Source organism: Rhinolophus hipposideros (genome assembly GCF_964194185.1).
Source record: "Rhinolophus hipposideros genome assembly, chromosome: 13".
Classification (NCBI taxonomy): domain Eukaryota; kingdom Metazoa; phylum Chordata; class Mammalia; order Chiroptera; family Rhinolophidae; genus Rhinolophus; species Rhinolophus hipposideros.
In genome coordinates this window covers 23,325,194-23,353,005 of record NC_138059.1, presented here as the reverse complement: position 1 = coordinate 23,353,005, position 27,812 = coordinate 23,325,194, and the positions used below count along the sequence as shown (strand labels likewise).

Genomic DNA, 27,812 nt, shown 5'->3' with positions numbered 1-27,812 from the left:
ATACCTTCCCAATTGTACAGGTGACTGACCATTCCTAATTTATCTCAAGTACCTAGAAAATATTTGTGCTTTGAAAGATTATTTGAGAGGTGATTCTACATTTTACTTTTCTTTATTTTTTGCTAGTTCCTGCTCTACACAGAAAACTGTTTTGATCATTTCTGACATCTTGATTGGATTTGATCAATCTGTCTATTTAATGAAAACAAAATCAGTTAATGTTTAATGACATTTATTATTCAAGTTAGCTACAGGAGTCATTCTAGCAATCCCCTAAAGCTACAATAATAAAAATCTGTGGTATACTTAGTGGTTTGTCTTTTTTATATGATGAATTATATTTTAAGATTTAAAAAATCGTGACATTTACGTACAAGAATAATATGTTATATGTATCTCCCATATAACCCAGTTGAAGAAATAGACATTATTAGTACCAGAAATACCCTACAAGCTCCACTTTCCCCTGCTGTATACACCTCCTGATTCAGCCCTCTCCCAAGAACTGTCACGTCTAAAGCACAATCCTAGCTTTTGTGATAATCACTTACTTTCTTTTTGCTTTCTTTCTGGTTTTACTACCTGAGTACATATCTATGGGAAACAGATTGCTTAGTTTTGCTTATTTTGGGCCTTAGTATAAATACCAGAATACTTTATATAGTGTTCTTTGGCTTACTGATTTTGTTAAACACTGTATTTGCATAATACGTATATACATACGAGGTCGGACAATTAAATTTGTGAACTCGTCCTAGAAAAAATGCTACATACCATACATACCACATTGTTGAATATCACTATGGTCACCTTCCAAGTACTCCCCTAGGAAAGCTGTGCACTGACGCCAGTGCCTAGTCCACCCTTCAAAGCAATTTTGGAACTCTTTTTCTGGAATGGCCATCAGAGCTGTCATTGTATTACCCTTGATGTCATGAATGTCATCAAAATGTCTTGCTTTCAAAATTTCCTTTATCTTTGGGTAAAGAAAGAAGTCATTGGGGGCCAGATCAGGTGAGCAGGGAGTGTGTTCCAATACAGTTATTTGTTTACTGGCTGAAAACTCCCTCAAGGACCGTGCTGTGTGAGCTGGTGCATTGTCGTGATGCAAGAGCCATGAATTGTTGGCAAAAAGTTCAGGTCGTCTAACTTTTTCATGCAGCCTTTTCAGCACTTCCAAATAGTAAACTTGGTTAACTGTTTGTCCAGTTGGTACAAATTCATAATGAATCATCCCTCTGATATCAGAAAAGGTTAGCAACATCATTGCAACAAGTTTGTGAACTTAAGTGTCAGACCTTGGTACGTACTTGGATATGTAGGGTGTTTCATTTATTTTTGCTGCTGTATAGATATATTACAATTTATTTTATTCACCTTACTGTTGATGCATAATTAGGTTATTTCTAGTTTTTGCTGTAGTTTTTTTTTTTACCTATTAAAGACAATGTTGCTAGGAGTACTTTTTATACGTTAAATGGTGCACAGGTACAAGAGATTTCCCGTTTTTTGTTTTGTGTTTACCCTTTGTAGTTTCTTTGTAAAAATTCTGTTTATATTATATATGCAGTATATTTCTCTTCTCCTTCCATCCTTAGTGTCTAAAGGGAAACTGTACTCAGAGGTCAGGAATTTTATAATTTTTCTATAAATATCATTTTAATATGTTTATATTATAAGTATTTAAATATATTTATACTATACATATTTTAAACTAGAGTCTTGGTTTAATTCTCCAAAAAAATCCACAGTTTGATTAAATTTAAATTTTACTATGGGAATTTTTTTCTTCCTATTGTATTGCGGTTAACGGAGAGTACATTAAATTTTATTTCATTCTTAGACACATATCTTAAATAGTAAAATGGAATGCTTTTATACATTGTCATCATTGAATTAAAGGTGATATTTAAGGAACTGACTTTTGAAATGAACTTCATGCAATTATTGTTATTTACTGAGCATCTGTTTGAACTAGATATTGTTAGCTACTAGAGACTAACTGGTGAACTGACTCCAGCCTTACTCTCAGAGATGATTGTGGTCTGGTTTGGGAGAAAGAATGATAGGTAATCATAAGAGACGTGCTTAGGTAGGAGAAACACAGTCAAGGAAAATCCACAACCATTTGAGTTCCAGAAATCCAAAGGAGGCCAGCATGGTGTGAAAGGGAGCCATCTAATCTGAATTTGGGAGTTAGATTTAGCTTCCTGGAAGAAATAATGTTTAAATTGAGATCGGAAATATGAGCAGGAGTTGCCTGCTTCATATAAGATGGCCTTATACACCCCTACTCTTTTGTTTAGTTATTATTATTGTTATTATTTTTGGTCTCTATAGGTGAGTACAAATAGCAAGTTTTTGTCTTTTCTAAGAAGGCACACATAAGCATCATGGGAAAAGAGTTCAGTCCCATGGAGAGCAGTCAGGCAGAAGCCCCGAAGGCCAAACTCTTCTACCAGGACGTTTGCTTGGCAGCTCAGCATCTTGACCTTTTCTTCAAAAAAAAAAAAAAAAAAAAAGTGTAACTTGAGATTATCATGCCAAGCAAAATAAATCAGGCTTCAAAAGTTGAGACCCATATGATTTCACTGATATGTGGGATGTAAAACTGAAAGCAACAAAGGAGCAAGACAAATAAACAAAGAAACAAAAACTCGTAGACATAGACAATAGTTTAGTGGTAGATGAGGACAAAAGGGATCAAGTATATGGTGATGGAAAGAGAACTGACTCTGGGTGGTGAATATACAATGTGAAGTAGATGACATATTACAGAATTGTACACCTGAAACCTATGTAACTTTACTAACCATTGTTACCCCAATAAACTTTAATAAAAAAATAAATTAATTAAAAAAAAGAGGTTTGCAAGTCTCATATCCTGGCCCTCAGGGATATGGTTCAGCAAATTTGCATTAAACTCATGTTTGTGCACCCAGTGTATTATGGGATGAAAGCAGAAGAACTGTTATGGGGGAAAATGTACTCTGATGTTGCTATGCTGCTAACAAAGACCAACAAAAAACACACAGACACCTTCAAACATTGCGAAGGCCTGTTGTAGGCTCATCTGAAGGGCTGCCTCATGTTCTGTGAACGTTTTTTCAGGATCACTATGAGCTCAGGTTACAGAGCTACATTCATTGGCCTCACAGTGCAATCCACTTAATTGGTTGCAAGAAGGTAGGCCTCACATCAGAGGAAGAGGTGGCCTGGGCACGAATGGTCTGCCGTCACTGTCTGTTGTTCCTGGGTGACTTGTTCTGCTATCAGGACGAGTTTCTGGCCCTGGCCACCAAGGACATGACAGAGACATGTTATTACAGAGCCCTGTCAATGGCCCTACACATAGGAATGCCCTTCAAACAGTTGGGAGCTCTCATAGGGAGTAAGTACTATGGTGTCGAAGCCACATACTTCCTTCAGCACTGCCTCCACTCAGAAGTGCTTTTTAAAGGGACATCTTGAAACCTCAAATGACTCTTTCATCATGCAGGGTAAGTATACAGCCATCTGAAAAGGTCCCAGGGAAAGAAGCTGTCTCCTAGCCAGAGGCAGTGGTGGGATAACAAAAGGCTGCTGGTTCGCTTTCTCTAACTTCAGAGCCTCTTGCAGCCTCAGAGGAAATTCAGAGTGACCAGGTTGATGCCCTTCCAGTCGGTTCTAGAGAACTTTCATCTCTGTCTTTCCCATGGGCCATGCCCATCGTACCTGAGCCAGGCCTCCACAGAGGGAAAGCCCCCAAGAGGCTATTTTTTTTCTCCCAGAACTCCTCATCTTGCACATGGCGGTTCTTTGCCTCATCAGTGTGCACAGCCTTAGGAAAACAGGCTCAAACCAACACAGGCCTGCAGCCACCTTCACCTTGACCCTTTTCTCTCGTCTAATTCTACATGTGAATACGTGAATCCAGACTGAGCTGACTCCAGAGGTGGCCATCACCAGTGATAATAAAAGACCAACAGAAGAGACTGAGAAGTGGCAAAAAGACTCTCCAGGCACCTGTCCTGGGCCCCAGCACAGCAAATCTCAGAAAAGCCACAGGTCATCTTATGTTTCCAATGAGAGTGACAACTCAGAAGCCAGTTTTCATTCTTTCTGTGACTCAGATCTGATGCAGACGAAGATGAAAAGACATCCTTATGCTCACAGGTCCACTCAGAAACAAGTAGTGAAACTGCTTATTTCAGATACAACCGAAGAAGTAGAGGGCAGCTCCCTGAATCCAGAAGCAATGCCAGGAAGTGGGGTCAAACCCAGATGTAGAATTAAACTGAAGGCATGCAAACCTCCTAATAGGCTCCTCGAACTCTTGAAAATACCTATTTCCGCTAACCTGGCAGCCCCATTGAGCCAAAAGCTCCAAGTAAAACATGGCAGGCACTTGGCTCCTGCCTTCAGTCACAGTACTCTGATGCCGCCAGCTGAGCCCTGCCTTCAGCAATGCACCTGGTACGGAGCGCGATAGGAGCAGCTTTCCTGAGATAAAGCTGCTGTCTCTCTCCTACTTGGGGCAGAATGCCTTCACCCACCAGTCTTGCAACAATCTCCAGACCATTCAACAGGAATTGAAGATCCTCTCTGCAGAGGGACTGCTGGGCACCATCAAGGTGATCCCGGGCTGGCTCTGCACCAACCACAGCCTCTTCACCTCATTTGGCAGAGTCCACCTAGCCTGTCCATGCTGCAGAACCTGCTGTCCTCAGTGGGAGACCTTCAAAAACCTTCAAATGCCTAGCCTGGCCCTGTCCCAGCATTTCCATGATTTGCTGCAGAGCCATAAGGGCCCAAATACCCCCAGGTTCCTGCAACTCCCCGAGGATGTTGCCCTGGGCTAGCACTCTCTACTGCAAGTTTCCCAGAAGCGGGTGGGCTTGGAGCAGGACCCACCTCCATTCGGCCCCCACGACCAAGCTGCTGTGTGCACCTGTTTCCTCAGAAGCTTTGGCCACTTTGCAACCACACTCCCTGGATGGTTCCTGAGGTTTATCTCTAAATTGGGGGTCTTTGTGAGCACAGTATTGAAAGGACCAGACAACCTGTCTCAGCAGTTTCTAGAGAGAACTTCAAGGATCAGGTTTTCCAAAGACAGTTCAGCTCTGGCTTCAACATGAAGTGGTGCAACCGGAGAAGGCCCTCAGAGGCCTCCAGATTCAGTCAGCTCTGACTTCTTACCTGTTGGCCGACCCTCGGGCCCTCTGTGAGCATCTTCCAGTCACCAGCTTGCTACCAGTATTAAGATTTTCCTCATCGTGTGGCTGACATATTCTATGTCCTGAGATGGGAAGAGCATGGGCCTTCAGCAGCCGTCACCTTCCTAGAGGATGATTCTGTGCCAGTCCTGTGTGTCTAAGAGGTTTATGAGACCCAAGATGACCAGGCCAGACTCTGATGCCTGAAACCTCTAGAACATTCTTGACTTCTGCAAAGGTCTGTTGGATGTGTCTAGGCCAGGGACACCCTGTTTCAGCAGCAAGTTCACTATCATCACAGGCATCTGTTTGGACAACCCTCAGAATTTCTCTTACGCCCTGCAGTTGGTGCTGGGGACCGCAGATGAAGCGGGTGTGGAAATCCAGAACATCTGGCTCTCCCATAGGGTGTGGATGGCGAGCAGTCAGCTGGCATGGTCACACCTCTTTTCTTCCTCCTGCAGCACCTGTCCATCAAACTCAGTATGGTCACCTTTCTTTGTTAGCACCTAATGTTAAAGGTAAACATTGTGTTAAATGTATATTTATACCTACCTATAGGTTGAGGTTTAGTGTATCAGCTTCCAGAGCCCTTTATGCTTCCATCTTTGTCATCTTGGTTGGACATTCATGTTTTCTATCTGGAACAAAAAAATCTCAAGATGAAACTAATTCAGTGCTTGGAGTGCTTATGGTAAAGCAGCAAGTTAAGGAAGCCCTTCCAAGTCCGGGTCATGTCAATGGGTCTGTAATTTGCTTAGCTCTGGTTTGTATCATAACACTTTTACTTTTAATGCTGTTTCATTTTGATGGGACCATGCCTATTATCTAGGGTAGGCCTTTGCCATCTGGGAAAACTTCATAAATATAAAGCTCAAATTTAGGATTTTATTGCAATTCCTGGTTGTGTCTTTACCTGACTTTATGCTTCGTTCAGGTTTCCATTGTTGCTAGGACTGGGTGGGTAACCTGGACCACTATGGTATGATTTTATTTGCTCCCTCTAATGAAGCATGCTAACTCTTGTCCCAAGGATTGGCAGATTTGGTTCTTCTTTCAATCATTTGGCAATCAGTATTTCGTGGGACACCATTGGTATTTTTTTTTCCTACATCTGCTCAAGTTTTCTAATGTTGGCTACCATGACATTGTCTTTTGATGTTTTTTTTTTTCTGGCTCCCACATGTCTTGGGATCTCTGGTCAATTTCCTACCTGGCGTGTACTCCAGGGGTAGCTCTTTCTCTGACATTAGCAGACCTCCAATATGCATCCCATAAATATTGAACATAAGTAAAGATCCACAACTTCACTCAGATTGGCACTAACGTGTTAAAAGTATTAACATCAGTCGCCTCCGCTCTACCCATCCCCAATGTTCTCCCTTGATAAACCATCCCATTTCAAGGCCAAACTTAATACTCTTTCAGGGTCCCAAGTTCTTGAGGCGTTGGTGTCCTCTGTTCAAGTACACTCCTCACCAACTCAGCCTCAAATCTAGTTCCTCCTCTCAGAAGCACAGAAATTCCATTCTGAGTTTCATCCTCACTCCTGGGTTCTAATTTCTCAGTTGTCCTAAGCTGAACCTTTGTATGTCAATTAAACTTCCTGTTGCTTCCCCTCTTCCATGCTTTTAAAACATTTTGTTACATTTATTAGAAAAGTTTGACAAATTAAAGAAAAATAGGAAAAAAAGACAAGCCCACAATTGTTTCACCCTAACATTACCATTTTTGTTGTTTTGAGTTACTTATAACTTTTTGTGCTTCTTCTACATGCATGTTTTTCATAATTATAGTAATATTCTATAATCATCTTTTCAGCTGCTTTTCTTTAAATTACAAATAATTTTATATTATTGCATTATTGCATAAATTACAAATAATTTTATATTCATTGCCCCTTTAAGAGCTGCTTTCTATCATTGTTTGCTTCAGCATTCATCTTTATTTATTTATTCATCTTTCTTTAAATAATATTTTCAGGATTAAATTATTAATAATTATGTGATAAAGATCTTTGTATCTGTTAGGGTACATGACCAGGATACATGACTATCAGCTTAGGATAGATGACCAGAAGTTGATTTGCTAAGTTAAAAGATATAAGTATATATGTACATGTATTTTACATTACATTACGTTTATATGTGAATATATGTGTATATCTACCTATGCACATAAATATAACTTTTTACAAGACATTGACAAATGGCTTTCTAGGAAAGGAATTTATTTCCAAAAAGAGTATAAGCATTTTATCTAATTTTATAGCCTATATATTTTCAGCAAGTATATTATCATTTTGTTACATATTTACTTTTTAAAGATGATTTTAAAAAGTGATCATCATATGGGTATACCATAATTTACTTAGCCATTGTCTTATTGTTAGACATTTGTTTCTACATTTTTCTCTTTATGAATAATGTAAATAAGTTTTTGTATGTGTCTTTGATTATTAGAATAAATTCCTAGAAGTAGAATTATTGAGGCAAAGGATCAGAATACATTAAGGATCTTAATGATACTAAAAGTGATACTAAATAATAATCATGATGATTGTGCTAAATTGGTTTCTGAAAGTTTGTAAGAATTTGTACTCCCAAGAAGATGAGTGTGCATATTTCACTACATTCAATTCAGAGAATTTTTATTTCTTTTCTGGATAATTTGATAAGTGAAATTCTCATTGCAACATTGACTATAGATTAAAATTAATAGCTCAGTGGCCCTGTTATAAATTTTAATTGTTTTGCTCATGTCCTTTTTCACTTTAAAATAGGGTCTTTTTATTTTTTTCTTATTTCTTATTGTTTTAATCTGAACCAACACAAAGCATATGAGAGTGCAAATTTAATTGCACTCTAAATACAATTGCCTAAATCAGATAGCTCTCTGCCCCTGTGTTCTTTGTCTTCCTTTTTGCAACTAACCAGATACAGTGTTATATTCATACGAAAATTTAATTGCACTCTAAATACAATTGCCTAAATCAGATAGCTCTCTGCCCCTGTGTTCTTTGTCTTCCTTTTTGCAACTAACTAGATACAGTGTTAGATTCATACGAAGGAACCAATAATACTGATGGCTTGAGAGGGGAGATAAATTAACTCAAACATGCAGCAGAGCAAAAAAGAATAAGAGAACAAGAATAAACTATATTTAAATATGCAAGCAATTTTTTTTTCTGATAAGAGATGTTTGGTTGTTTTTACTTATGAAAATAAATGGGCATTCATCACTATGGAAGATCCTCCTAGAAGCTTGGATGAGGGGTTTCAAATTGCATTTGGGAGCTTCTGGTCTAAATAGTATGAATGGAGTCAGAGCAAGGAAAGCTGGGACAGTGCTTACTAACTGCCAACACAGTAGACAACACAATGGGTTTTGGCTCTTTCAAGCCCAGGACCAGTCCCTTTCTTATTTGTACTGCTAAAATGGGTCATTTCAAAATGCCGCAGCAGCTGTGGACACGGATGCAGGACATGCTCTCAGAAAGCAGCAGGGGTAGCAACAGTTAAACCACCACAGTTCTGCTCATTTAAAAAAAAAAATACATTGTCAATATAAGAATGTCCAAACCTGTAGAAAATTTTTGTAAGAGTTAATTTGAGCCAAACAAAGGATACACCAGGAAGCAAGATATTAATGGTTGGAGAAAAATGCTTCCCAGAATGACAGTCTGCAGTTTCTTTTGTACCTTTAGAACTAAGGAGAGAACTAAGGAAGAATTACATGAACATGGGAGGGCAGTGAGGCAGGGAAGTCTCTATGATTGGATAACTGGACAGTTAACAAGATTATGTGCCCTCTTGAAGATGGTTATGCTTCTGAGGGGTCTGAAAAAGAGGCATATCAATGCATGTTAATCAGATGCACAGAAACAATGGACAGGGCTTACTTAAGATGAAGATGACCCTTTTACTAAAGAAGTTATATGCCTGGAGTGTGACTACCTACCACAACGTTCCCAGTTAGGAATTTAAGATCAGATCAATCTGCGAGGTTACTTTCAGTCAGATTTATTACAGAGCCCCTTTTATTGCCCACCATATACAGGAATCATGCCCCTGAGAAAGCCTCCTGTTGTGATATTTCCTTGCTTTCCCTTCTAGGAGGTTTTTAGACTACATATTGTCTCTATCATCCCCAAAGTATTTGTCTTCTAAAAGTACAGTGTTTTGGCCTTGGCTGGTGGGATTGTGGACAAAATTTTGTACACTAGGAGACTTAAATTTCTCTTATAGTTTTATTTTCTCTTCATTGTGTGTAGGAATGTATAGAGGAATGATATACAAAGCAACAGGTATAATTTTAAACAGTATGGTGCCTAAATCTTAGTATGTGTATAGAAGCTTAACTGAGGAAAATAACTCTTAGAAGCTTCATGATCACCTGAGATTCTGATGAGGAGAGCACTGTCTGTTTAATGCATACAGTTCATACATACATTTCATTATCTAGGTGTGGCTATTGCTTCAGTGGCTCTGGTGGGAAGTGGACTTTCTGGGAAAAATTGCTCTCTAATTTTCTTATTTCCTTAGAACGTAGGAAACAATCCTGTTTTACTGTGGATGAGTCAGGTAAATTCAGTCAAGTTAAGCAGCTTTTCCAAAGACCTACAGCTTCTGAGTGATTTACCTGAGATTCATTCCAGAGGTATTTGGCTCCAAATCTATCTCAAGTAGATCAGGTCTCACTTATAAGGACACAAAGCCATAGAGTGTCTAGTAACTAGGCAGGAAGAGGACATTTCAATGAAGGTCAGTGTGAACCTGGAGAGCAGCTTGTGGGATACAGAAACAACTCTCCCACCACCCCCATCTGACTGCCCTGGGGATATGAAAACTTTCACCTTCATCCAAAGGCTCTGAGGGGAGTAAAAGTCAGTGGAGGGGATAAACAGCCCTGACAGGGAGTTTCAACTCTGACTTGAGAGGATTATTTGCCCAAGAAAAAACTGCTTTAAATGGGAAGACACGGGGTTATTTTACTAGGCAAGTTTTACATTTTGAGTGGAATAGGTTAGAAAGTAATTTATGTTCAATCACTAGAGCTAGATGTTTCTTTTTTATATATGAGTTATAGTGTGTAAATTCCAACCTTACTATAGATGTGTGTTATATGTGCTTTCTAGACAGCCAGAAACTTTATTCTGGTTGAGTAATATATTTTGACTGTAATAATTTCTCTTATGGATATAAGACTCCTATTTCCATCTGCCTCTTCTACATGTCTGCTGGAATTTTCCATACACAGTATCTGAAATTCAGCATGTCTAGAAGTAGTCATTATTTCTACCCGAACTAGCCTTTTCCCTTGTAGTCCTTATCTTGATAAGAAGCATTTAGCTAAATTTGAAGCAGTGGTTCCATTCTTTTTTTAACTCTCCCTTTACCCAAACATTTAATTATAAGTATGTATGTATACACACACACACACACACACACACACACACACACACACACACACACACACACAGATATTCATTTCAAGGAACTGGCTTAGCAGTTGTGAGGCTGTCACGTCTGAAATTTGTAGGGCAGGCTGGAAACTCTTGGTCAGGACTTGATGCTGCCATCTTGTGGCAGAAATTCTTCTTCCTCAGGAAAACTAGTTTTTCTCTTAAGGCCTTCGTGATCCACCGATTGGGTGAAGCCCACCTCATTTTTGAGATAATCTATTTTACTTTAGTTGACTAAAGTCAACTGACTGTAAATTCTTACTAACTCTACGAAATATCTCTACAGCAAAACTAGGCTAGAGTTCCAGTCCATAACTATGGTACCTATATCCATATAGGTATAACTATAGTCTAACCAAATAGACAGGCTAAAGTAACCATTATACATGTGCTATTTCTCAACAATTTTCTGAACATATCAGTACGCATTTATCAACAACTTACTGAGTTCTTGTTAGTTCCAGATATTATGTTTGCTGCTGTAAATACATGAAAATTAAGACATATTTACTATCCTTGAAGAAATCATGGTTCTAGACCTAGAAACAAACATCTATTCAAATACATGGTAATCATTGTAGTATGAGCAAAGTGTGATGACACTGGAGACGTGATAGGGACAATGTCACCTAGGGACTTTACAAGAGTTATTTCTATTCAAAGTATCTCTAAACTTACTGTTTCAATCTATTGTCACTACTGAAATAGAAGTCCGAGTAGGGAAATTATTACATTCTTCTAACTGACCTTTTCACTGACATTTTTGGTCCTGTCCTACTTCTACCTTGCCACCGGAATTATTGTGCTCTTATATACCTGATTATGTCTTTGTTGGTTAAAATGCAATGGCTCCTCATTGCATAAGGGGTTCAAATTCCTTAGCATGGTATAAAAAAGTCAGGACAACCACTTCTCCTCTCTGGCTTGGCTTGAGTTGTTAGTGTAATCACTCATCTACCCTAACACTCAATTTTTGGATCACTACCTTAAAAAATAATAACATTCAGAATAAGACTTTGGTTCAAAACCCTGCCCGAAATGGAATGATCCTTATTGTATTTGATTGATCGGAAATTGTGAGGAGCAGACAGAAGTAGTGAATATGATTTCTCTTCTTTATGCAGAATCGTGTGCGCTGTCTCCATAAGGAAGTCTCTGTGCTGATGACAAACACCTTGCACATACATTTGTTCCATGGGTCCGACCCTGATTTCATTTTCTTTTCTGGGTCTATAGTACCTGTTTTCCAACTGAGGTGTCTATTCATTGTGTGTGTTCTTTTTGCTTCTGAGTCTCCCAGGCAAGTTGAATCAAGCAGCAAATTCTAAAATGGGTTTCCCCAAAGTTTAAACACACTAATGGTTCATAGCATCTGTCCAACTTGGTGGAGCGATTTTTTTTTCCGTTCTAGCTGAGCAGATTCCAAGGAGTCTTCTTATAGTTTTCAGTTTGATTTCTCTGTTGTGATTTGCCTTAGCTATTTCCATTTATTATTCTTTAAAGGAGGAAGAGATGTCAATTCAACAGTGAAAACTGTGAGCAGTGTTCTGTAGGAGACACAGAAAGTCATAGAAAAGTCAAAATGATGAATTGCAAACTGGATCTCACAAACTTAAAGAGTAAGTTTAAAAGACCAACAGGCAGGCATCTGGGACCAAAACGTGAATTTATGGATGGATGCCCCATTCTAAATCCAGAGGATCTGGAGAAGCAGAAAGCTGCAAGGTACCTGCGTCCTAATGATGTCCCGGAACCACTATATCTATGCTGGAATGATCACCTCCAGATTTCTTTCATGAGAGAAACATTTCAGCTATTGTTTTGAGAAGTTTCTGTTATCTGGTGGATGAATAACTTTTCAGATACAAAAAAAAAAAAGAGTAAGTTTAAGTAGGGATAGAATGAAAATATGTTTTAGCCAATTTTTTTTTAATTGGGGAATATTAGGGAACAGTGTGTTTTTCCAGGATGTTAAGTTGTTGTTTTTCAATCTGGTTGTAGGTGTCGCAGCTCAGCTCCAAGTCAAGTTTTTTTGTTTGTTTGTTTGTTTTTTCCGATCTAGTTGTGGAGGGCGTAGCTCACTGGTCCATGTGCGACTCGAACCAGTGACCTTGGTGTTATGAGCGCCAAGGTGCGCTCTAACCACTGAGCCAACCAGCTACTCAGCTCCAAGTCAAGTCATTGTTTTCAATCTAGTTGTGGAGGGCGCAGCTCACTGGTCCATGTGGGAATCGAACCGGCAACCTTGTTAAGAGCTTGTGCTCTAACCAACTGAGCCATCCGGCTGCCCTGTTTTAGTCAATTTTAATATCTAGAAATTAATGAAAGGATCTCTCGAACTATGAGGATAATAAATGTCAAATTTTTTGAGAGAAAGATGCCTTTAGGATTTTTTTTTTTTACAATGTTCTCTTCCAGCAGGAATTAGCTTCTGCCCATCTTGATGGACAGCCTCCAACTTTTCTCTAGGCTTCTCCTGTAGCAGGAACTGTGGGTCTGAGATGAGATCAGATTTTTAAGTTGCTACTAAGTGAACATCATTTAGCATTTCCATTCTTCTAAAAGAGCTCATCAAGTAATTGCCTTCTAATAGCAGGCAAGCAGGATGACAAGCAGAATGAGGCGTGATGAAGCTAATGAAAATTTAAAGTAGTCCCCATTTTCTTTGGCTTGGAAAAAGCTTATGAAAGCAATGACACACACCACAGAAAATGACAGTCCTCTTTAAATCTTTGGACAAAGACATGCAGAAGGCAAGATAAGTCTTCTGGTTCCCCAAACCATAGCCTTTTCTCAAATTCATGGGACTAGTTCCTGGAATACTTTTTGTTTTTCTTTGTGCTAAGTGGCCTAAACCTGACAGATCCAAAGGCAAAAAGTCAGAGATTAAGATCCCTATTATCTGCTTAAAACTGATTTTGTTTATAAGTAGGTATCTAATGCAAAGGTGCCTATGAAATTTTCTCTAAAGCTATCTGCTTTTAGGTACTATATTAGTTCTGCATATTTCTAAACTTGTCTGTCATGCGGGGCGTCCAGCGAGGTCTCTGCACCCGCTCCCCACATAAGAACGCAGGACATGGTGAGGCCAAAAAGAAACACCCATGGAGCCATAGGTAGGGGAGTCATATCACTATATTCTCACCGGCGGCATCCGCCTCTCTGCAATCCGCTCTTGCTAGCCCCCAATCTCTCTGCTAGCATAGCCACAGCAGTTATATTAGTGGCCAATGGCTTACGGGTTACAGCTGACGGCCAACTAGCCACAACTGATGGCCATCTGATCACAGTTGATGGCCATTTACTACCCGAGCCAGCACCTTTCTATGTGAGGCCGAGAGCCTGGAAACTGCTTTTTGGGGCTTTGTCCCCACACTGTCTCAGGAGATTTTCTTCAGCTCTAAAAAATACATTTATTAAGGGATGAAAGACATTTTCCTAGTTTGGGTTTACCCCAAATCAGATGGTGAGGCAGGGAAATAACTGTGTTTATTTTATTTGGGAGGTGCTTCCAGAAAGCACATGAGAAGATGTGGGGAAATTGAAGAGAAATGAAAAAAGCCAATGAAATGAGCTGAGTAGGTTACTGTTGTGAGTGCCTGTAAGGGCAGTCGCCACATTTCAGTCTTTTCCTGAAAGTCAAGGGGATATTAACCCCAAGGTAGGGCCCTACATCCCTGCGTGGTACTTGTGATGCAAGTGGGGAACAAAGTCCTGACACACAGGTTCAGATCGAGTGAGTAACACAGCTTTATTTGGGAACTAATGTCCCTCCAGAGGCCAATGCTCTGGTAAGCACAGAAGGTTATACAGAATAGAATAGGATTTAATAACAAACCAAGCCCCAGAGTCAATTGAGGTGGAGAAGGTCCCTGGTCTGGGAGAGGTGACTGGGCCCACAACAGGTCTGAGGTGAGATGGTCTTTCAAGGAAAAACTTCAGAGAGTCCCCGGAGTATCGTGGCTTGCACCTCATAGAGGACTCTGTTGGATCGCCCAGATGAACGTCTGGGAGGATTGTTCCGGAGTGTCTCGCTCAGAGCCTCGCAGAGGGTCTTAGCCGGAGCTCCCAGTCGGACCACTCATAGCATTGCTCTGGAGTTCTGCTTTTATCCTCTTATCCTTGGACTTGTTTACCTATTAGGTGATAACCAGAAGTGGATTGCCAGGAGTTGTTTACTGCTTAGGTGAATGTGTTTATCACTCAATTTTGTTATGCTCAGTTTCACACAAAAACATGTTTTTTACTTCATGTATATACTCTAAACATAAACATGTTTACTTTCATTTACTCTTATCAGTCTCACACATGTGCAGTGATAGTCCTCTCCCTACTAGTAAACAACTTGTTTTGCAAACCTCAATCCAACATACATAATATGTTTTATATACTCTATACCACTACCAGTGCGTGCAATTGGTGCTCACTTTCTCTGGGAATCTTTTGAGAAGCTATGTTGAGAGTACTTCAGTATTATCTCACCAATGTAGTAGGAAACTGGGTTATTTATCCATCAACTCTCATCCCTCATTGGTGCAATTACTTGGCATTTTTGGTATACTTAGCATCCGAGATGAACAAGCTCATATGACATTGGAGAAAGCCCTCATACAGAAACACTAAGAATTGATATTTGTGAGCTCCGTCTCATCTCCTAATCATCTCCCAAAGGCCCACCTCCAAATTCCATCACATTTGGGATTGAGTTTCAGCATATGAATTTTCGGGTGCACACAAACATTCAACGTATAGCATTCTGGCCCTAGCCTCCCAAAATGTATGTTCTTCTTACATACAAAATACATTAATTTCACCTCAACAAGCCCAAAGTCTTAACTTGTTCCAGCATCAACTCTAAAGTCTAATGTCCAAAGTCTCATTTTAAGTAACATTTAAATCAGAGACTTGAAGTATGATATATCCTGAGGAAACATTCCTTTCCATCTATGAATCTGTGAAACCAAACAAGGTATGTGCTTCCAAAATATATTGATGGGACAGATAGAGGATGGACATTCCCTTTCCAAAAGAGAGAAATAGGAAAGACATGTTAAATCAAAACCTAAGGACAACCAATCACAAAAGGCTGTTATAAAGCAGAATTCAACTGAGCAAATTTGATATTTGGCTTTATTAAGTGATTTATGAATTGAGCAGCATCCCATTTAGCAAATAGAAAGGGCGTTCCAAGGGGTTTTATTAATACAAAATGGAAGGTTTTTACAAGTAGAAGGGTGGGGCAAGGGAACTATTAACAAAAGAAAAGAAAATATTATTTTTTGGCCTTGACTTTTTTTTTGGGGGGGGTGGAAGGAGAAGGGGACAGCAAGGGCTTGTCACGCAGATTGCCTTTTCTTCCTTTGGAGTGAGGGAGAAGGACCGCATGACAGAATATGTCATTGAGCAGAAAATTCCAGACTGGTTGATTAAGATTACGTTTCTAGGATAGGTTGAAACTGCAGTTAGATCAGATATTAAATCTAGGTTTGGTATTGTGAGCTTTATAGCCTGAGTGACATCATTGTGGGCCTGTGGTTTTCTCTTTAACAAAACCAAGTAGGCTTGCCTAAATAAGGCAACTGTTTAAGCTATAGCCAATCAAATAACATCCTTGCTTTGTTTCTGAATCTTCTGTATAAACTTTTCACTTTAGACTCTGTTGATGGAGTGATTCTAACTACCTCTGGTTTGGTGCCACCTGATTCAAAATGATTTTATTCAAATGAACTCTTAAAAATTTTAATATGACTCAGTTTATCTTTTAACAGAAGAAAGGAGTGACAAGTCCCCAAGAAAGTTGAAAACCGAATGGGGCAAATTCCAGTAGACCATAAATTTCAAGAATAATCCTCTCGACTCAATGTTCTGCCTTCCAGACCTTCAGAGAATGACAATGGCAACCCCACAGCTTGGCAGGGGCCCTACCCATGTCATGGCTCTCCCAGTTTGGGCTCCCATGCCCATGGCTCTGCCAGGTAGTCTCATCCTTTGAAACCAAGGTTAAGGTGGCCATTCCACCAAGCCTGTGCACTCTGGGCCTTCGATGGGAGTGGAGTGCTGATGATCTTTGAATAGCTTTCAGGGTCTTTTGTCTATTGTTTTGATTAGAGCCTGAATTCTGTTGAGATGGCTGATCCATACCAATCTTATCAAAAGGTCAGTTTGTCACACTCTTAGTGTCCATACGTTTCACAATGTGGATAGTCTGAGAATTTCCCAAATCTTTAAATTCTGCTTCCTTTTTGATCAACAATTCCACCTTTAAGTAATTTTTTCCCTTCTCATATTTTATTATAAGCAGTCAGGAGGAGCCAAGTCACACCTTCAATACTTGGCTTAGAAATCTCTTCAGCTAAATATACTACCGTGTTTCCCCGAAAATAAGACCTAGCCAGATAATCAGCCCTAATGCGTCTTTTGGAGCAAAAATTAATATAAGACCGGGTCTTATTTTACTATAATATAAGACCTGGTCTTATAATATAATGTAATGTAATGTAATGTAATGTAATGTAATGTAATGTAATATAATACCAGATTTTATATTAATTTTTGCTCCAAAAGACGCTTTAGAGCTGATTGTCCTGCTAGGTCTTATTTTTGAGGAAACATGGTATTGTACAGCTTGCAAGTTCTACCTTCTACAAAACACTAGAACATGAACACAGTTTAGCCAAGTTCTTTGCCATTTATATAGCAAGGATTGCCTTTCCTCCAATTTCCAATAATATGTTCCTCATTTCCATCTGAAACCTCATTAGAATGGCCTTTATGATACATGCATTTCTATCAACATTCAGTTAAGGATGAGTTAGGTATTCTCTAAGATTTAGTCTTTCTCTAGAGCTCTCCTATTTTTTTCTGACCTCTCACCAGAATCGTCCTTAATGTTTTGTCTATTTATGACAATATAAAATTTTTCTAACATGAACTTGAAAATTCGTCTAGCATCCACCCATTACCCAGTTCCAAAGCTGCTCCCACATTTTTAGATATTTGTTAAAGCAGCACCCCACTTCTTGGTACCAATTTCTGTCTTAGTTTGTTCAGGCTGCTATAATAGAAGGCCAAGTACTGAGTGGCTTGTAAACATTTCTTACAGTTCTGGAGGCTGAGAAGGCCAAGGTGAAGGCACCAGCATGCTCATGTTCTGGTGAAGACACTCTTCCTGGTTCATAGTAAGCATCTTCTTACTGTGTTCTCACATGGGGAAAGAGGCTAGGGATCTCTGACATCTCTTTTGTAATAATGTTAATTCCATTAATGATGGTTCTACCCTCATGACCTAATCACCTTCCAAAGGCCCCAACTCCTAATACCATCACCTTTGAGATTTAAGATTTGAACTTTGGGGGTCACAAACATTCAGACCATAACAGTATGCTTCCTTCTCCTACCCTTTCTTTACTCCCTGATATTATCAAATCTTCTTCCTCAGTTCTTCTCTCTTTTCATGCTGCAAGACTCCCTGGCAATTTCACCAAAACCATGATTTTCATCATCTCCTGATTTCACTGAGAAATATATCATTAGCCCTGATATTCCTCTGAGATCCAGACTGAAATATTCAGCACTTTATTGGATATTTTTATTTTAATATATCATTGGTTCTTCAAAACCATCAAGTCCGAAGATGAGTTATCTTTATTCTCAAACGTGCTTCTTTTGTGTTTCTTATCTGTGGGAGTGATCCCACCCAGTTGCCAAAAATGGAACCATAATGGATTCTTCCTTCTTGTCACCTCCCATATTTCAGGTCAATAAAGTCTGTGAATTTCATCTCAGTGGACTTGGTATTACCCTCACTAGTACATTCCTTATTGCTTTAGTAAAGGGAATGTCATTTAGGCTATGTTCCTCCCATGGAAAATAGTTGGCTGTGGTTCTCTAATTCCATTCTGACTTGCTCACCATTCTGAGTCTTCTGACCTTTTCCCCATTACCTGGCTGAGGTAGTTCTGTGTCTCATCCTCAGTGACTGCAAGCCATCATCATATCCAAGCTCTAAGGCACCACAATGCCAAAGGAGAGTAATCTTACATCAATAAACTTTCACTTCTCCAATCCAATACCCTAACTCTTCCAATCCATGCTCCCATTTCTTGCATTATCCAGGGTGCTACAGCTTTTTTGGTGAATAAGCCATTTCTTCACATAAGACTATACTTCCCTGCTTAGGCTATGCTCATTATTGGTGTATATCATACATTCTAAACAGAGTAAAGTGGATTTTGAGGTATAGAAAAAAACTTAGATATTACAGTTATTTGTTATCTTTTAAGAGACTAGAAAACATAAACATATATAGAGTACATCAGTGGTACTAAAATTTCATTGGGGTGGGTTTGATTAGGAGAGAAAATGTCTAAGAAGGTCCTTAGGTAGGTGATAATGAAAAAAGATTGAGAAACATTGGTCTAGATGCTATAGCATGGTTTCTCAACCCAAGCACTATTGACATTTTGGGCTGGATAATCTTTATTGTGGGGGGCTGTCCTGCGCATTATAAGATGTTTAATAGCATCTCTGGTCTCTAGTCATTAGATGCTCATAGCATTTTCCTCCTGCCTCTCCGACTATAACAACCCAAAAGGTCTCCAAACATTGTGGGGGTTCTAAAACTTTAGCACACATCAGAATTGCATGAAGGCCTCGTTCAAACATAGATATCTGGGTTCTACTCCCCAATGCACCCTGAGAATTTGCTTTTCTAAATAATTTAAGTATGGGTGATTTTTTAGTGCTCATCCTATAAGATTGTTGTAAGGACTAAATGAAATAAAACTGAGAACAGCAAGTATAAAAGCTTTGAAGTTGGTGTTTGCATATTTGGTCAGGGAACAGCAGGGAGGCCAATGGCTGAAGCAGACTTAAACAGGGGAAAAGTAGAATCAGATGAATTAAGGGCAGTAGTGAGGTGCCAATAGTGTAGCATACTGACCACAGTAAGACTTTAAATTTAATTCAGAGTAATCAAGAGCCACTGGAGTATTTTGACCTGATGAGTAACATAGTCTAACTTACATTAGAAGATTTACCCTGTCTGCAGTGTGGAGTGTACACTGAATGGAAGCATAGTAGAAGCAAGAAAACTACTTAAGAGGTTATTGCAACTCAGGAAGAGATGCTGGGGTTTGCGTTTATTGTGGAATTGGGGAGAAGTAGTCACCTCATGAAAATATCTCCAAATAACAGTTGGCAGGATATGGTGATGAATTGCATATGGGGAGAAAGAGAAGCATCAAGGGTCAAGAATGACCCCAAGGATTTTGGCTTGAATTAGAATATGAAATTACCATTTACTGAATCAGAGAATAATGATGAGAAAGGAGGTTTTTTGGGAAAAGATCAGGAGTTTAGTTTTAGACCTATTAATTTGGAGGTACCTCAAATAATGATGTTGAGTAGGTGATTGAATATGTGAATTTAGAGTTCAGGAAAGGGTCTGGATTAGAAATCTAAATACCCAGTTATATCCCCACAGATGATATTTAAATATCCGATGCTGGAAGAGATTGCTTAAGAATGAGTGCAGATTAAAAAAAACGATCAGATCTGGAGGCTGAACCCTGTTGTACCAAAACTTTTTAGTGTAATTGGGAGCTAAGGTTATTGTTAATAAAATGGATTATGAAGAATTGTTTAGCAAAATGATTAAAAAATACCCTAGTCAAATGTTCCCTGGTAAGATAATTGGGGCCAAAGCCAAAGAAAGTTATCATCCTCGGGCTTTGGAATTCACAGGGCTGCAGGGTAGATTTAGTGAAAAATTGAATTTGCATGTATATCCATGAGCTATAATAACTACCTCTGGAAGCCAGTTATAGGAATTAGAAAATATCGAAGTCTGTTATTTTATTTGAAGAGGAGTTGAAATTTGTTTTATACTGTGCAAAGAACTAATTTGATGTATATTTCATGAGCGATGGTTTAGAGGGAACATTTCACATTGGAATATATGAAAGCTTCTAATCAAACATTTATGTCAGCAAGAGTTTTCTTTTGTGGAAGAAAGTTAATGTGATCAAAAAGTGAAAAGGGCATAATAATGCCCTGACTATGTTAATCCATTTTGAACAAGATAGACAGCAGGGAGCAGCCCCAGTAGTGGAGAAATCTAGACAACTGGATTGAAGTCAGGAGCCTGGGCCATAGACATAGTCCTTGACCATGGCTTTCATGATGGACTGTTACTTCCATTCTCATAGTGAACTCTGAGCCAATCTGTTACACCTGCTAGGTAACACAGCACTTGTGAGTGGTTGCCTTTAAATATCTTCAGACACTTGTATGTTCGAAACAATGGAGAAAACAGTGAAGTTTAGTTTAAATGAATGTAGGATCTAAGACGACCAATTTCTGAAGGGGAGATAGGTGCTTTAAAATGTATCCATTCACTTCGTATAACATATTTGTTGTCAGCCTCTGTCTTTTTCAGCTATTCCAAGCTGATACCACTGACAGCTTCTGGATATGGACTCATGTTCTCCCTGGAATGTGAATTAATTTTCACAGGACCTGTTCATGACTTTAAAACCTTCATCAAGGCTCTCCTTTCTCTGTCCTCTTCCATCTTCTACATGGCCCACTGGAGATTGGAATAATCTAACATTCTCATGACTACTGGGCTCTTGATTTCAACTTCTTTATCACTGTACCATGATCCCTTCTCTGCTCCACTGTGCTCTTTTCTGCTTATAGACTTGGGACCTGGGGCACAAGGTGTGAACTCTAAGTGTCTGAGTAGCTCAGGAGACTAAACATCTTCACCTCTTTTCCTCTTCCCACTTTTTTGGTCCAGTCCTCATGTCTGAGTATGACTTAGGGTCCCTTCTCATTCAGTCTAAGTCCCCCTCCTCTTTAGACCTTGATCTTAATGTGTATCATTTGACTAGCTGGACCGGTTCCCCTGAGATTGGATCAGCCTTCTGCTTGGGGGATCTTAGCTTATATTTATAGATTTCATGTAAATCAACTATTTCTTGCTTGACAATCAAGTGTCCGATCCTACCTTCTTGATTGAAGACATGGGGTTAATCAGTTCTAGAACCTCTATCGTGAGAGCTGGGTCCTACAGTGCTGTGTCTTGACCGCATGGCCATCCTCTCTGCAACAATCTGGGAATCTGTTCCCCAGACCTCTCCTTTTTGTTTGGAGCTCGGTGTTGTCCTTATTCCACCTCGTTCCCTCTCTCTCCACCTCCCATCTGGCACATTGCAGGTTTTCGATCATCTAGATAATAAATGAGTTTACTGCGTATACTTTATGGAGTTAATAAAGTATAAAAACACTAACATTCGTTTATTATAAAAATCTGATTTTAACTAACACCAAAGTTTACTTCCAGACTTAAGTTGAACACACCGTGGCTCAGGTTTACTTTCACTGATGTTGTGTCAATTTCATGAGCCTTTCTGAAGTCAGAAAGTTCTTTGTTTTCTTTCCCTTTGTCCTTTATTTAATTTATATTTAGTGAGAATATTCCCACCCAGAGAGGTAAGATACATATTTACTTATAGTTCCTTCTGTGTGTTTAATTGCAGTAACATTGGTTTATAACATTATATAAGCTTCAGGCGTACATTATAATTCGATATCTGCAGACATTATAGCATGCTTACCACCAAAAGTCTAGTCTCAGTGTTGATTTAAGAACTATGATAGATCTTACATGTCTCCTCCACAAGGATCAATGCACCTTTCCCTGCACTTCCTTCCAATCAAAAGTGAGCAGTTTTTATCTCATTCCCCCTATCCCCCCTGTAGCTTAGGTTTAAAACTGATTTTTATTGGTAAATTTAATTTTATATAACCTTGGTTCTATTACTGGCTCTGATCTGATTACTTTTAAAAGAGAATTGAGGCTGCTCTGAAGACAGCCTGTCTGAATCAAACCACATTTGACCATTACACAATAATATTTTAAGAGTGATAACATAATGTCTTTATAGCCTACTCCCAAAGTTATGTACTTCAGAAGTACAGGTACCTTTGTTATTCCTGGAAGTGAGAAAGCTCTGAGAATAGTTTGCCTATACTCTGACTCCCAGAGCCTTTAACATAACAATGATGCTTGCATTTATGTATTACTTTATTCATTAAAAAAATACTTCCATATATGTGTGTGTGTGTTTTTCTGACAGTCTAGAAAAATAAAAGAGCATGAACTTTGTAGTTAGACTTAAATCCTGATTATCACCCTATCATTTGTGGAACTTGGTCAAGTTTCTTAATACTCGTATACCTGAGCTCATTTTCTCAATTCAAAAATGGGGAAGGGGTATTACTTATTTAGAAAAGTTGGGAGGAATTAATCATGTAATGTATGTACTACTCTTGGAACATGGTTGGCTTTCAATACATCCTGGCTTGATAGTAATCTTGGAAGAGTAAGAGGATTGGAATATAATCAACATAAATAACTTGCAAGGACTTTTTATATGTGCAATGGATAAGTATTTTCTCTTCAGACAGCAGTATAAGAAATGTTATTTTGGTTCAGTTTTCTAGGTCAAATAAAATCTATCTCTGTGCCCTTACTCTCTAAGGAGGTAAGAAATTAAATCTCACTCATGTGTTTTAGTGTCTTTGGTGGATTCCAAGTTTGGAGGGGGAAGGAGATACGTGTGTATGTACTGCAAGATGTGGAAGGTGAATGCCCTTTGCTGTTCTTATAGCTCCTTTATTCTGGAAATCTACCTTCCATTTTTTCCTCTACCACCTGCCAAGCACTGATGCTCTCTGCAAGCTCAGAGTGTGTTCCCTGAAGATCCTGTTCATCGACCACAGGCATGGTGCCTGAAGACTTTGCTGATCACTTCTTGGCCTCCATGGGGGTCCCATGAAGGATTGCTATCAGGAACAATACCTGCACTCATGTTATCTCCCCAAACCCCTAGACTCTTCCCTGTCTGGGGAAATGTCTTTTTCACTGGTCTCCTTTCCCAGCATGAGTTTTTATCTTTATTTATTCCAAGAGTCTATCTCAAATTGAACCTATGGGGGAATTATCGTTCATACACAGCAGATTTTACTTTCAATTCTCAGATTGTTTGAGGTAGTGGAGTCCAGAAGCAGAGTACCAAGTTTGATTACTGTTGGGGGAAAGATAAGAGAACAATAACACTCATTCTTCTGAGCATCCTGCTTTAGCAAGAATAGTATATACATTAATGCAACAATAATTCATCTTGCAATGATTTAGTTGTCCCATAACTCCTATGATATAAGTTCTTCAGTGACCACTAAAAAAAAGAGAGAGGTCCTGGCCTCCTACTCCATTAGGATCTCTTCCTTCCTTGATCGCAATATGGCTTCACTGATGAGAGAGAAGAGGTTTTTCAGTGATTGGTAGTTCTGACCAAAGTCCACTGAGAAGGTATTCACTCATCCCTTGATCTCAAAACATCCAGCATAAACATGCCTGATATCGCCTTAGACCTTCTCAGGACTCATTCCTATTGTGACTCACATCCCTCTTCTTATTAGTCACCATTAGAAATTCAACTGCCCATGTCATCCATCACCAGGACTCTTATAACTATACTGCTCCAACATTCTTCTTCATCTCCTCCATTGTCTAACTCAATTTTCCTGTCCTCACAGGCTTCCCAAGCCCTTTCACTTTTGCCTTCTGCCATTGGGAAAAAAATCCCTTTATCCTCATCCTATTTTTGCCCATTTCTATTCCCTTTATCTTTTTCTAATAAAAACCTGGCCTTCCCTTCATGCCACTTACTCTCATTCAATCCTTTTAAGCGGAGGATGTGTTTTCTTTTTAGCATTTTTACCTCAGGACCTAGAAATGGGATAAATGTATTTCTCTTTACTCCCTCTCCCCCTTTTTTCTATTGATTCCAATAAAATAAAGTTTAGGGAAATATCATCTAATTTTAAGTTGCCACCTGCCCTTCATCATTCCAGTCCAGGGGTCATGGGAACTATGATACTACCATATAAAAAGTCCTTAGCACTTATTTCAATGACAGGAAAAGAAAAAAATATTTGCACTTAGATTGTCATAGGAGCTGAGCCTGCATTTAGATCAAGAAAGAGTATGTCAATACAATATTTGGCAACCAAAATGATTTTTGAGTACAAAATGAACCACTGCTATTTCCATGAGCCTTTCCATCACCTTTGGAACCAGCTTCTTGAACACTTAGATAAAAAAAATATTAAATTTTCATTAAATTACTCTGTTAACTACAGAACTTTGTTTATAGATGAACAAAACAAACAAAAGGAACAAAGGAACAAAGCAGAAGAAGATTGTAAACAAGGGAAACAAATGATATTCTATATGTCCCATATTAAATATAGGACCATGGGGAGGTCTGATATTGAAATGTATATTATCATGAGTAATTTCCATCTGTTGAGAATATAGTTTACTAAATATTGTCTAAGCACAAATCAACATATCCTTTTTAAAAATTGACCTTACTTTCTGAATAGCAAAAATAATAATTTATAAAATACAATTGCCATAGAGGTTCTGTTCTCTCAGTTGAAAATTAGAACATTAAAAAAAATTTTTTTGGTTATCGTTTGGTGTTTTGGTTGACTATAAAGAATTTCTTTTTTTACCTTGTCTTGTTCTGAGAGCTCATGGTTTTGTAGATTGATTATTTTCAAGACAGTTCCCCAGTAGACACTGGCTTAAGATCTCAGCTTGGGTGAAATGAACAAGAAGCACGTTTTGCCACCAGATGGAAGCCTGCGGTAATCAGCCAAGTCAGGTTCCTGTCACCAGGCACATGTCACCCAGATAATGAAAGCCCCACTTTGTACACTGTGCACCATTTCCAGAAAGCATTAGTTAAAATTGACTAATCTTTGCTTTACACATATTCTCTCAACCTGATGTTATTTTCTTGGAAAAAGATAAAGTGGTAGGATCAAAACGTTAGACTCAAAATTCGACATTTTTCATAGTCATAATCCTTAGGTCATTGCCATATTCAGAATTAAAACATTTAAAAAGCCCCTTTTCATTCTGAGCTGCTCAATTTTGGTAACCGTTGCATGTCACACCACCATTTCTTATCCCTGAACCAGCTGCCTACAGGAAACACAGGAACTTAATTGTTGACAGACCAAATATTTGCATTCTGTGGAACCTAGAATATTCCATAATTAAAAATTTAGCAAATATTTGTCCTAAAGCCAGATTTTACACTTAGTTGTAAATTGTATTTGAAAGTAACAGTATAACTTTTTCAAAGTATAATTGGGATCTTTTGTTTTCTGAGGTCTGAACATACATTATTAGCTCTTTTTCCTTTTTAAACTGGTTATTCATTGCTGCCTTTTGCCATTTCTTCTCTCATATGCTATGAAATAACAGATTACAAACTGGTCAGGCACTATGTACTATTTTTCTTTTCATATATTCATAATTTCTGTGCTATGTATTTATAAAAGGCCTCCAATTAAGGTTATTCTGTGCACGAGGATCTTGTTGGAGAGTGTTCATGATCAGATTTTATTTTCTCTTGCTTAATCTGCCATTCTCTGCAAAAGATAAACTTGCTTAGCATCTCATTTGGTGTAAGCAAGTTGATTTGCTTTACAGGAGCAGATTTCTCTAGGGAACTACAAACTATCATATGCCAGTGCTTTGAGAAATGTAAAGTGACATGAAAACAAAAAACATTATTGACATTTTTTCTGATAGCGTGACTTGAATTGTAAGAAATACTTCTGAGAAGTTCTTCCAAGACATTAGTATCATGGAAACAACTCTGCTTGATTGAAACTTTTCATTATGGTTCTGATATATCAAAGCAAGGCTGTCAAAGATTGTTTCTATACCTGAGAGTGACAGAGGCTGGAGCTGTTAAGGTCTAGAATCAACCACCCCTCAATTGGACAGAAGACACACGCGATAATGCAAGTCACACAGCGAGGTTTATTTCCAGCTAGCTGAGGTCCGAGTATCTGCCCGACGCAGTGGGTTTCAACAAGGACCCCGAGCACTCAAAGCCAAGGGTTTATATAGCATTTTTAAAGCATCCAGTAATTTTCCATAGCTTCAAAGAGTATACATATCATGGGCTTGTACCACATTCTGGGGATTTGACAAGATAAGCCAGTTTGTACCCCACCCAGTCGGCAGTTAACAAGATAAGCTCTTTTCAAACAGGGCATCTGGTCCACACCCTGTTAAGGTCATCCAGAAAATGGCTTTCTTTCTTATGCTAACCTACTCTTACAGAGCCTTCTGTGCTTTCCCAGTGGTCAATCCAATTCATAGCAATGTTGTGAAAAAAGGAATAGGATTAGTGAAAAGTACATGAGATTAAGAAACAAGTCAGTTACCAATTTATGCTGTCTAACCCCTTACCCTTCTTCCTCATCCTCACTCCCCTCCCTTCTAGCCACCCTCAGTTTTTCCCTATATCTCTGAGACCATTTCTGTTTACTTGGCTCATTTATTCAGATCTTTAGATTCCACATGTTAGTGAGATCATATGGTACTTGTCTTTCTCCAACTGACTTATTTCACTTAGTATAATGTTCTCTAGGTCCATCCATGTTGTTGCAAATGGTAAGATTCCATTCTTCTTTGTAGCCGAGTAATAATCCATTGTACAAATGTACCACAGTTTCTTAATCCAGTCGTTTACTGATGGGCATTTCAGTTGTTTCCAAGTCTTGGCTATTGTAAATAGCGCTGCACCAAACATAGGGGTGCATATAATTTTTTGAATTAGCGTCTTGGATTTCTCTGGATAGATACTTAAGAGTGGAATTGCTGGGTCATAAGGTAGTTCCATTTCCAGTTTTTTGAGTAAACTCCGTACTGATTTCCATAGTGGCTGCACAAATCTGCATAAATTGATAATTACAGTATTGCTATGGGGATATGAAAGACAGCTTGAGGAGTACAATTAGTAATGTTGTAAAGATTTTGTAAGGTGTCAGATGGGAACATGGATTATTAGGCAGACCACTTCATGGACGGTGTAGATGCCTGACCACTGCACTGTACACCTGAAGCTGAAGCTGAATAATATTGTACGTCAACTATAATTAAATATATATAGTCACGGGATATGGAGTATAGCATAGGGAATGGAGTCAGTGGAATTCTAATAGATATACACGTCAGAGGGGCAATAGATTGGGGGAGAGGGGTTATCACTTTG

The 27,812-nt window shown here is 38.8% G+C and overlaps 1 pseudogene across 1 annotated transcript; it reads left to right on the top strand.

The window, feature by feature from the left end:
• Nucleotides 1-2,414: 2,414 nt before the first annotated feature.
• Nucleotides 2,415-5,708, top strand: LOC308506534 (nonsense-mediated mRNA decay factor SMG5-like; annotated as a pseudogene). The gene is made up of 2 exons: nucleotides 2,415-2,522; nucleotides 2,867-5,708. The product of its transcript is annotated as a nonsense-mediated mRNA decay factor SMG5-like (transcript).
• The last annotated feature ends 22,104 nt before the right edge of the window (nucleotides 5,709-27,812 follow it).